The sequence below is a fragment of the Hemicordylus capensis genome, chromosome 2 (genome assembly GCF_027244095.1).
Source record: "Hemicordylus capensis ecotype Gifberg chromosome 2, rHemCap1.1.pri, whole genome shotgun sequence".
Classification (NCBI taxonomy): domain Eukaryota; kingdom Metazoa; phylum Chordata; class Lepidosauria; order Squamata; family Cordylidae; genus Hemicordylus; species Hemicordylus capensis.
Window position 1 is genome coordinate 256,712,579 of NC_069658.1, and position 9,906 is coordinate 256,722,484.

At 47.6% G+C, this 9,906-nt stretch overlaps 1 long non-coding RNA gene across 1 annotated transcript; it reads right to left on the minus strand.

The window, feature by feature from the left end:
* Positions 1-4,865: 4,865 nt before the first annotated feature.
* LOC128346431 (uncharacterized) lies at positions 4,866-8,378 on the minus strand. The gene is made up of 3 exons (XR_008316959.1): positions 8,240-8,378; positions 5,327-5,434; positions 4,866-5,171 (listed from the first exon to the last, which is right to left on the minus strand). It is a non-coding gene; the product is annotated as an uncharacterized LOC128346431 (long non-coding RNA).
* Between the last annotated feature and the right edge of the window lie 1,528 nt (positions 8,379-9,906).

Sequence of the window (9,906 nt, forward strand, 5' to 3'; positions counted from 1 at the left end):
TCTATGTTAATTACACATCAATTAATAAGGTGACAGCCAATTAACCAAGTAATACAATATATCGAAGATACTGACCAGTCATATAGAGATGTGCGAATCGATTCATTGCTGAATTGATTCTCTTCTAATCTGACAGATTTGAGTCATTCAGGCCTTGACACCTCCAGAAACATTTCTGTCACAGAAACGAATCTCAATAGTTTGGGCCAGAATCGATTTGAAATTCATTAGAACATAAGAAAAGCCCTACGGGATCAGGCCAAAGACCTATCTAGTCCAGCATCCTGTTTCACACAGTCGCCCACCAGATGCTACTGGAAGCCAACAGGCAGAAGTTAAGGGCATGCCCTCCCTCCTGCTGTTACTCCCCTGCAACTGGTACTCAGAGGCATCTTGCCTTTGAGGCTGGAGGTGGCCTGTAGCCTTCCGACTATTAGCCGATGACAGACCTCTCCTACATGAAGTTGTCCAAACCCCTCTTAAAACCTTCCAAGTTGTTGGCTATCACCACATCTTATGGCAAAGTGTCAAGGTCTGGCCCAAGGCCAGGGAAGTTCACGGCTCGGCTGCACACTGTCGGCTGAATGACGAACGTTGAATCTCAGCAATTAGTCGGAGTTTGGAGCTGTAATTTATGGAGCAAGCTGAGAGCTCCCAGCTGGTAGGAATTTACAGCTTGCCAGCCTTCAACAATAGCTGTTTGCTCCTCCTAACTGCTTCTAATTGTTTCCTGCGTTTAGAACACCTGCGTTGTTGCGGTGTCAGTGGTGTTCCAATGTCTAGTTCACCCCCTGATTGGTTCCTCACGCTTTCTGTTGTCTCAGGCTGCTGAGCCTGTTCTAAATCATCAGCTGGATTTACTGCAGCTGTCTCAGAAACGCTGACATTCAGGCTCTGCCCTTCAGACATTCCTGACTCAGCTAGAAAGTCGACAGCTTCCCCTTCCTCCTCACTGTTCGAGCTCGAGGGCATGACACAGAGAGTTCCACAAGTTGATTATGTGTTGTGTGAAAAAAATACTTCCAGATTTCCTAGCAATCAATTTCTAGGTTTCCCAGCAATCAATTTCATGTGATGACCCCTGGTTCTAGTATTATGTGAGAGGGAGAAGAATTTCTCTCTATCCACTTTCTCCACTCCATGCATGATTTTATAGTCCTCTATCATGTCTCCTCGCGGTCATAATGTCTCCCCACAGTTGTCTCCACACACAAACCAGGCTTTGTCTTGCCAATTCTAGCTTATCTCAAGGTATTTCAGGGTTTTTTTAATGCTGGTTTTAAGCTACTTTTTCTGAAAACAACAACGCAAATAGGGAGAGGCACTGAGGTAGAATCATTAGCATGATAAGAGGGACACTCTTTATAGAAATGTAGATATACCTCTTTAGTAATCTCACCTCCCCCCATTGGCTAGAAAGAAAACATGGAGGCATGCCATGTTAACCTGCACCAAAAGGAAACCCAAGAGCAGAGGGGAGGGGCTGCTTCCCTCAATGCCACAAGTGTAATTCAAAGTGGCTTCACTCAAGATTTACCCCGCAGCATGAAGACATGTGTGAATAACTCCCAGCACTGGGAAAGTGCAGCACTGGTGGAACAGTCCCTTCCATGGACGGTTTTCTCTGAAATACGTACAAGGAGCAGACCACACTGTGATCCTTGCTGATTCTTAGCACTAAATCAGCCATGTAAATGACCTGAAAGCAGTGCCTGCTGGGTTGAAAGGAGTAGAACATAAAGAACAATTAATCCTCCTTTCTTTCTTCTCTCCCGCCCCCCCGCCCCCCGCCAATCTCCACCTTAAAGGAGCCTGGACGAGATCAGAGAGATTGCTGATTTCCAGTCTTGTGCTTGCAAACATTAATATAGGAGGGAAGGAGAATGATCGTGTGCAAAGTGACAGCTGAGTGGGACAGGTTCTCCTCCTATCTTCGTAAAACGCTAGGCATGGAGTCTGGGGAGGGTGTGCTTGTCCTGCCTAGGGATGTGCACAAAACTGGTTCGCCCAGTTAGGTTCGGATCCGAACCGGGTCCGAACCAGGAGGGGGTGGTTCGGTTTTGGTTTTGTTCGAACCACCCCTGGTTCGGTTCAGATCCAAACCAGTTAGGACCAGTTTAGACACAATAAAATTGGTAGGATGGTAGCTGGCACCCAGGGGTACCTGTCACCCAAACCCCAAAGCAATCGGAGACTCGTACGATTTTTTATGCATTTTTGAAATTTATTTTTATTTTTTCTCATAGGATATAATGGGACTCGAACCAGGCCATTCTTGCTTATTGTGTAGCACCCATGGGTGCCAACAACCATGCAAACCCTGAAGCAATCAGACACCCCTATGATTTTTAATGAATATTTGAAATATTTTTAATTATTTTTCTCATAGAATATAATGGGACATGAACCAGTCCATATCCCCTATTGTGGAGGACCTAGGGGCACAAAAGTGGTAAGGATGGTAGACAGACAGGGGTGCCTGCCACATAAAAAATCCCAAGGCAATTGGACACTCCTCTGATTATTGGTGAATTTTAAAGTATTTTTGAATTCCTCATAGAGAATAATTAGGATTGCAGGAAATTTATAGCTTCACGTCGGGGGGAAAGGGGTGTCGTAGAGTGCAGTGTGGTGGGTGGTAGTTCCTAGGGTGGGCAAGGAAGCTACCTGAATTATTTGAAAGGAATTGGGCAAAGGGGTGATTTTTAAGTGATTTTTGAAGTTTACGCGTCTTTAAGGTTTTTCTCCATAAAGAACCATGGAGGTGTCAGCAAATGTATAGCTTCATGTCGGGGGCAAAGGGGTGGCCTCGAGCAGTGTGGGGTTGGTGGTAGTGTCAGGTAGGGGCAAGGAAGCTACCTGAATTTTTTCAAAGGATTTGGGCAGAGGGCTGATTTGTGGTTATTTGTTGTAGTTTACACGTCTTTAAGGTTTTTTCTCATAATAAGTTATAATGGAGCTTTCAGCAGCCCCATAAGTGCACTTGGGGGGTGCTGGGGTGGCCCAGAGCGAGTGGTGGTGTCGTGCACATAGGGTGCCAACCACCCCCATGAGACACCATGAATCCACTCTAATATGCTATCATAGAATCCACACTCAATACCTCAGAAACAAGAGAACCCTGTACCCCATGGGTTAGAAAAATAATTTTCAAAAATTCATAAAAAATTGTTCAAGTGTCCGATTGCTTTGGGGTTTGGGATACCCCTGGGTGCCAGCTACCATCCCACCAATTTTCGGGTGTCCAAACCAATCTGAACTGGTTCGAACCAGTCCAAACCGAACCACCCCCAGTTCGGTTCGAATCTGAACCGAACCGGGGGTGGTTCGGTTCGGATCCGAACCACTGAACCGGAACCGGTTCGGATCCGAACTGGTTCGGATCTGAACCAGTTTGCACATGCCTAGTCCTGCCCAGCTGTGGCCTTGTATACGCTTGTTCTCCATACACTTGAAAATGAGGAGCATGCCTGGCTCTCCTCCCAGGTAGGTTGCTTTTCCTACCCTGTTGGTGGTCATGGGAACACACCGATTGTATGTCTGAAGAGAAGATGCTGAGGACAAATGGCAGGGGAAGGCATTCTCCATCCAGCCCTGTTGAGGAGTGTCTGCTTGCTACCCTTCGAAACACAATGGTGGGCTAAATGGGATGTTGATCCGGTGCAGCAAAGTAATTCTTGCAATAGCTAAATGAGTCTTTTAAGTTTGAGAGCCACATGTGGCCGTAGCCCATCGGTGGTTAAGAAAGGACATTCCAGGCATGAGGGCAGCATTGAAGAATGGTTGGAGTCATTTGAGAACAGACACCAAGGTCATTCTCATAGCCACTGAAGCCCAGTGGGGAGGGCATGGGGTGGGGGCGAAGGCTACATTGAGCTAACCAGACCCCAGACAATCTTCTTTGTGTCCCTGCCATTTCCTGGTTGTGTGACTTGGGTGCTCAGAGGAGCGCTCTCCTGGGAGTCATGTGGCCAGCTGGAGTCCAGGAAAATGCATCCCAGCCTCTGGATATCCCTCAATGCACCGCACAAGGAGCATGATACATTGTGGAGAGCTGGTCTTGTGGTAGCAAGCATGACTTGTCCCCTTAGCTAAGCAGGGTCTGCCCTGGTTGCATATGAATGGGAGACAATGTGAGCAATGCAAGATATTCCCCTCAAGAGAGGGAGCGGCTCTGGGAAGAGCAGAAGGTTCCAAGTTCCCTCCCTGGCTTCTCCAAGATAGGGGTGAGAGAGATTCCTGCCTGCACCCCTGGAGAAGCCGCTGCCATTCTGTGTAAACAACACTGAGTGAGACTGACCAATGATCTGACTCAGTATATGTCAGCTTCCTATGTTCCATGGTGCATTGAGGGATTTCTCCTCAAGATGGGCATTCAAGGCACCCGGCTGTGTTTCTGCTCGGGATTCCTGCAGCCTGAGCAGCAACACGGCCCTGCACCTGGGTAAAAGCCAAGCAAAAATCCTGGGCAACCTGCACAGCAGCAACAGCAGGAGAGAGTGCATGCCCTCAGTTTTTGCCTGTGGGCTTCTCAGAGGCATCTGGTGGGCCAATGTGGGAAGCAGGATGCGGGATTAGATAGGCCTTGGGCCTGATCCAGTAGGACTGCTCCTCTGTTCTTATGTACCCAGGGAGGCAGTGCTAGGATCAGGCTCAATCCCAGCACATCACACGAACAGCCTTACCCAAGTAGGGCTGCCCAAGCTGAGTTAGGGCTTCTCATGGGATACATGTTTATTTTCCGGGTAGATGTTTCTTTTCCTGCCCATCACCTTCTCACCAGAGTAGGATATCCTGAGAAGAAACTAGGAACGAGACCAAGAATACGCCAACTACAGAATTTGCTTACATTGACCAGAGTAAGGGTTTATTGAGGGTAGTTAGATATCGTTAAGCAACAGGATGAAAGGGATCTCTGGAAGGCATGTTGCGTGCAGCAGGGCAGAGTGGAGAGACACAGATGGCAGATTTCTCTTCCCATCACTGCCCCTTCTAAAGCAATGGCTAAATGTAAGTGGGTGGTGTTCCGCTATTACAGCGATCAGTAGTGCAGCATTTGGTTTTTTCTGTTATCTCTTTTTCAGTTTCTGTCGTGTTGCATTGCTTACGAAAGTCATCATATTCATTAGGCATACCGGTGCAACCAGATTCCCAATAGAAAAGCTTATTCCCTGATTGAGAGAAGAGAATAGTGTAAAACTGGAGCATCTCTTTCAAAGAGGAACAGCAACATCATGGGAGACTATGAGTAGGGAGGAAGGCAGTGGAAGGGGACAGGGGAGTAGAGCCCACTTAAGGCAAAGGATTCAGGGCTGTTGGAACTTACAGATATATGTAGAAAATTCATAACATTGTTCTTCACCACAGGCAAAGCACTCAGAACCTGGAACACCTGGATTCCATTTGTCTCCTTTAAAGCACCAAAGACCCTGGGCTGAGAAAGAGAGAGTCGTTACTGAGTTGAAATCTAAGCATCTGAGTGAGGTTCTTGTTTCAAACGCAGTTTGGTGGAATCACTAGCTGGATGGAAATTCTTTCTCAAGTTAATCATGGCCTGATGGCGTCAGGGATGTTCCTGTATAGCTGCCGTATGTGGCCTTGGAAAGCAGCCAGTATGAGAAATCAAACATTTCTCCTCCTGTTATGTTTGTTCCCCAGGAAACATACAAATGTGCATTGCCCTTCAGGGCCACCACCGCATAGTAGGATCTTGGGGAGAGGCCCACCTGCAGCTGCCTCTTGCTCGACTGGTGGTGACTCCGGGTTGGGACTTTTTTGAAACTGCCCTGAGGCTTGGAACGAACTTCCTGGGGTTTTATGTGCTTCCCCATCTCTAGCAGGTTTTGAAGAACATTCTTCAAATGCTCAAATCAACAGCTTATTGATTTGCTTTTCATTTATTTTACCAAGGCGCTTTCCAGATTATACCCTAGAACAGCAGTAAAATGTCTTGGCTTGGCAGGATCATATTGAAAATGATCCCCAGAATCTCAAATGCCTACAATGGGAAAATACAGTTATTTTTCTGCAGTGGATTTGCAACATTGTAGCACTAAATCACAAAGATAAAATCAGAAGTCGAGCATCGGAAGTGTGAACGGCACCTTGCTGTGAGTGCAGGGACGGCAGTGTCACAACACAGGAAGGACAGAAGCACACTTTGCAGATCCGTAGTGACACTGTGCTGAGGGTTAATCTGGAAAGCGCCCAGCCCTTTGATCAGCTGTATGTGGGGTTTTGCTGGGTTAGGTTCTGCTCTGGTTTTAAATTGTTTTAAATTTTTGGAACTGTGTTAATTTGGCTTAATTCTGGTTTTATTGCTTATCATGTAAACTGCCATGAGACATTGGTATGAGATGCTATAGCAATGTCATAGATAATTAAAGCAATAATTCTTTACTTACCTAAGACAATAGATCCTATGTACAAATACAGCTGTCTCCATTTACATCTAGTCAGTACTGCAGGTGGTTAGTTCCCCCATACAAACTTAACAAGTGAGCAATCCAGTTCTTATATATACCTCATCTCTACCACTGCCTAATGGGAGAGATCCATGAAGAAGTGTAAGATTAATCCATTTCTCCCTTTCAAACTCCTCTGGAGCAATATGAGAGTCAGTGAATGAAATTGCAGATGAATTCTAGCAAAGGCAGACTCTGAATGGATTTTAAGAGCCTAGAAGATTCAAGAGCCAAGGAGAGAGCAGAGAGACATCTTAGGATGCAGCGTGGGGGCTCTCTGATGTGACCAAACCAGCAGAGCCCCAAGGATTTGCTAGGCCAGGAGGGATCTCCCTTCTGGCTGCTCAAAGCCCTTGAGAGTCAGGCAAATGAGGGCTTCAAGAGTGCTATCCTCCCTGGTGGTCAAAGGCTTTCCCCACCCGGAATATCTCTATCTCATCCCTCTGAAAAGCTTTTTTTTAGCCACAGCCCCTGTGGGATTCCTATTTATTTCATCTAGCATTTATTTCTTTATTTATTTATTAAGCTAGCTAGCTAGCTGGCTATTTAAGTACCACTCCCAGCTTCTGCTGCAAAAGGCTCCTTGGGCTAAATTTGAGGGTGGTGTTAAAGCTCACCCACCATGGTGGACTCTTATGCCTCAAGGGTCCTCCACAGTGTCTTCCCTCCCCCTACTTCAGATTGTGCCCTTGGAGCAACTTGATTCCCCTCCCATTTGAGTGAATGGAGGGTATTCCGTTAAATCAATGGATCTCAAATGGGAGAAACTGCAGCAACACTGCTTGCACAACCTCCCATCATAACAGCATCAGGGCTGCTTTCTGAGTCCAAAGAAGCCCTGAAGCAGTGCACTGTGGCATCCTACCACTGGACATCATGCCAGCCTCTGTGAGGCAAAAAGGCGGAGTAAGGATGGAAGCCAAGACTTTGCAGAAGACCACTTACAAAGAGGACTCTGTGGAGAGGAGCACCATTTTGAATGGTCATCCAGAGAAAATATTCCCTGTAACCTGGGAATGAGTAAATTTGGGAGAAATGTTCTAGCCAGCTGTTTGCCTTTTCTTCCAGATTTATTTCTCCAGAGCATTTTTAACAGAATGGAGAAAAAGAGCATCTTAGCCCAGGCCTTTTCCAGTCACCAGTGGGCATGGAGGCTAATGATTCACATGCTCAGACCAGTGGTGAACCCTTTTCCCACAGCACCACTCACTACTGCATTTTAACAGATCTTGTAACTGAATTACTAAAAAGTATGGTGAGCACTTTTGGGTATCGGGCTCTGGTTGAGGAAAAGCTAAGAAAGAAATGACATAGACATTAAGAAATGAACAATAAGCTCTTTAACAACCAACCTACAGTCTGAAGCAGGCAATGTATTCAGCCACCATGCTGTGCTGCAAGTAGAGACCAGGAATCAGCTCCGGAGTCCAGCAGGCTCTGGCCCGGCCTCACAGTCCACCTAAAAGCTTTTATCTGGAACCAGAAGCCTATCTGATAAGTACCATATTCTGAAGAATCTCTGTATCTAGGTTGGGGATGGAACCTACATTTGCCCAAAGTGGAACTGAAAGGAGAATTTCAGAGATCCTTGAAGGAAGAATTTAAATGCAAAGAGAAATTCCAGGATTCTTCCCAAGGAGAAACTTATTTTTGATGGATATGTCAGCATTCCTCCCAAGTAGAAGTATCTAGTAGATGCACCTCCAACACATTCTCCCAGTCCCAGACATGACCATCTTATCTCTGTATATCCCATCTCCACTTTACTTACTCACCCACAGCACAGAAGAGCAGAGGAGACAAGACAAGGAGGAGAAGCTTGCTCATTTTGATATATGTCAAAGAGGTGATTGAACAAAAGAACAAAGCCTATCTATGCTACAGATAGAAGCTGTGGAGTTGCTATTTATCATCTAAAACAAGCAGATATTGGGTACTGCCCTTTTTTGAAGAGAGACACAGTGTTCCATAATAATGATTCCTCAGTCCTGGGATAGAGACACTGTGTTCCATAATAATGATCCCTCAGTCCAGGAATAAAGCTTTTTCTGGTAATAGAAGGATGCATGTGCTGAAATATGGAGAAACAGAAGGCTTGTTTGGCCAAACCAGTTATTCCAAAATTGTTTCCCAGAACAGGTTTGCTTTTGATGATGGGCATTACTCTAACGTGATGTGTGCTAAGAAGCAGAAAAGAGTGTACTGAGGTCATGCTCAATGAAAGGCCAAGTCAGACCTCTGTCTTAGTCCATCTGCCCAAGAGCCCACCAAAAAGAAACCCCTCCACTGTAGTTATGGAAAGAGTTCTTGTAGCCAGGGGCATAACTTCCATTGGGCAAGGAGAGGCAGTTGTCTCCTGGCCCGCAGCCTCGAGAGCCCCCCCGGAGGCAAGTCACATGATCCCTCTCGACTCTCCAGCCAGCGCCCGCCTGATTGCAACCCACTGCCCGCCCTGGGCTTCCTTTGGTATTCCTCCCTTCCAGAGTATTTGTCTCCCTCCCTCCTTTCCTCATCTCCCTTTTGCCTTGAAGGCTCCTCTTTCCCCATCCTGGCCCCATCCAGTCGGCCTTCTCTGGCGTCAGGGCTCACAGAGGTTCCCATTGGCTGGTGGGTGGACACATGGTGGGCGGCTCGTTGCTCCCACCATGAAGCCATGGCTCTTGCTCAGGCTGCAGCTGCTGCTGCACCAAACACTGCAAAATGCTGAGTTCAGCAACGGCTTGGCTGGCGTCGGCTCACCTCAATCAGTCTCTCTCTCTCTCTCTCTCTTCATTTCCCCTCCCTTTCTGCAGCCTCAGTTCTTCTCCAGGCTGTTCTTGCAGCATCCCTATAAATAAGTAATGTGAACCAGCCGCCCGAACCACCCTCTTTGTTGCACCCCTCTCCCCAACCATCCTCCCCTGGGGGTCAATACTAAATTGGGGCGGGGATGGGACTAAGTCTGCCCTTGCACCACAGAATAATCGCGATGGCGCCCGAGGCTGGTGGCCTGCCCATGCAGTCCACCTGCCCACCAGTCCTGGGTGCCACTGCCGCCCCCACATCCTCGCTGCTGGGGGTTCTGGTGCACCGGCTGCTTTTTCTCTGCTGACTGAGGCACTTCCTTCCTTGTGAGCTCCTGGGCAGTTGCGGCAGCTGGTAGGTTCTTCTCCCTTCTGCTGCAGTGCTCTGCACGGGGGCCGAACATTCCCATTGGATGCCTGCGCGCTCTCCCTACCCCTAGCCAGCTGCTCACCTGCTTGCTAACTGAGCCGCCCACCCGAACAGAGCCACCACCGCCCCCAGAAGAACTTTCTCCGTTGTTGTTGCCAACTTCTGCTCTGTCCAGCCTCAGTCCTGCGCCGCTGCTGGAGGGAGAGCCGAGGAAAGGCAGGTGTTGGGCGGGGACCAAGGTAAGAGACAACCCTGTGCAGAGGAATCCCAGAGTTCATTCCGTCCAAGG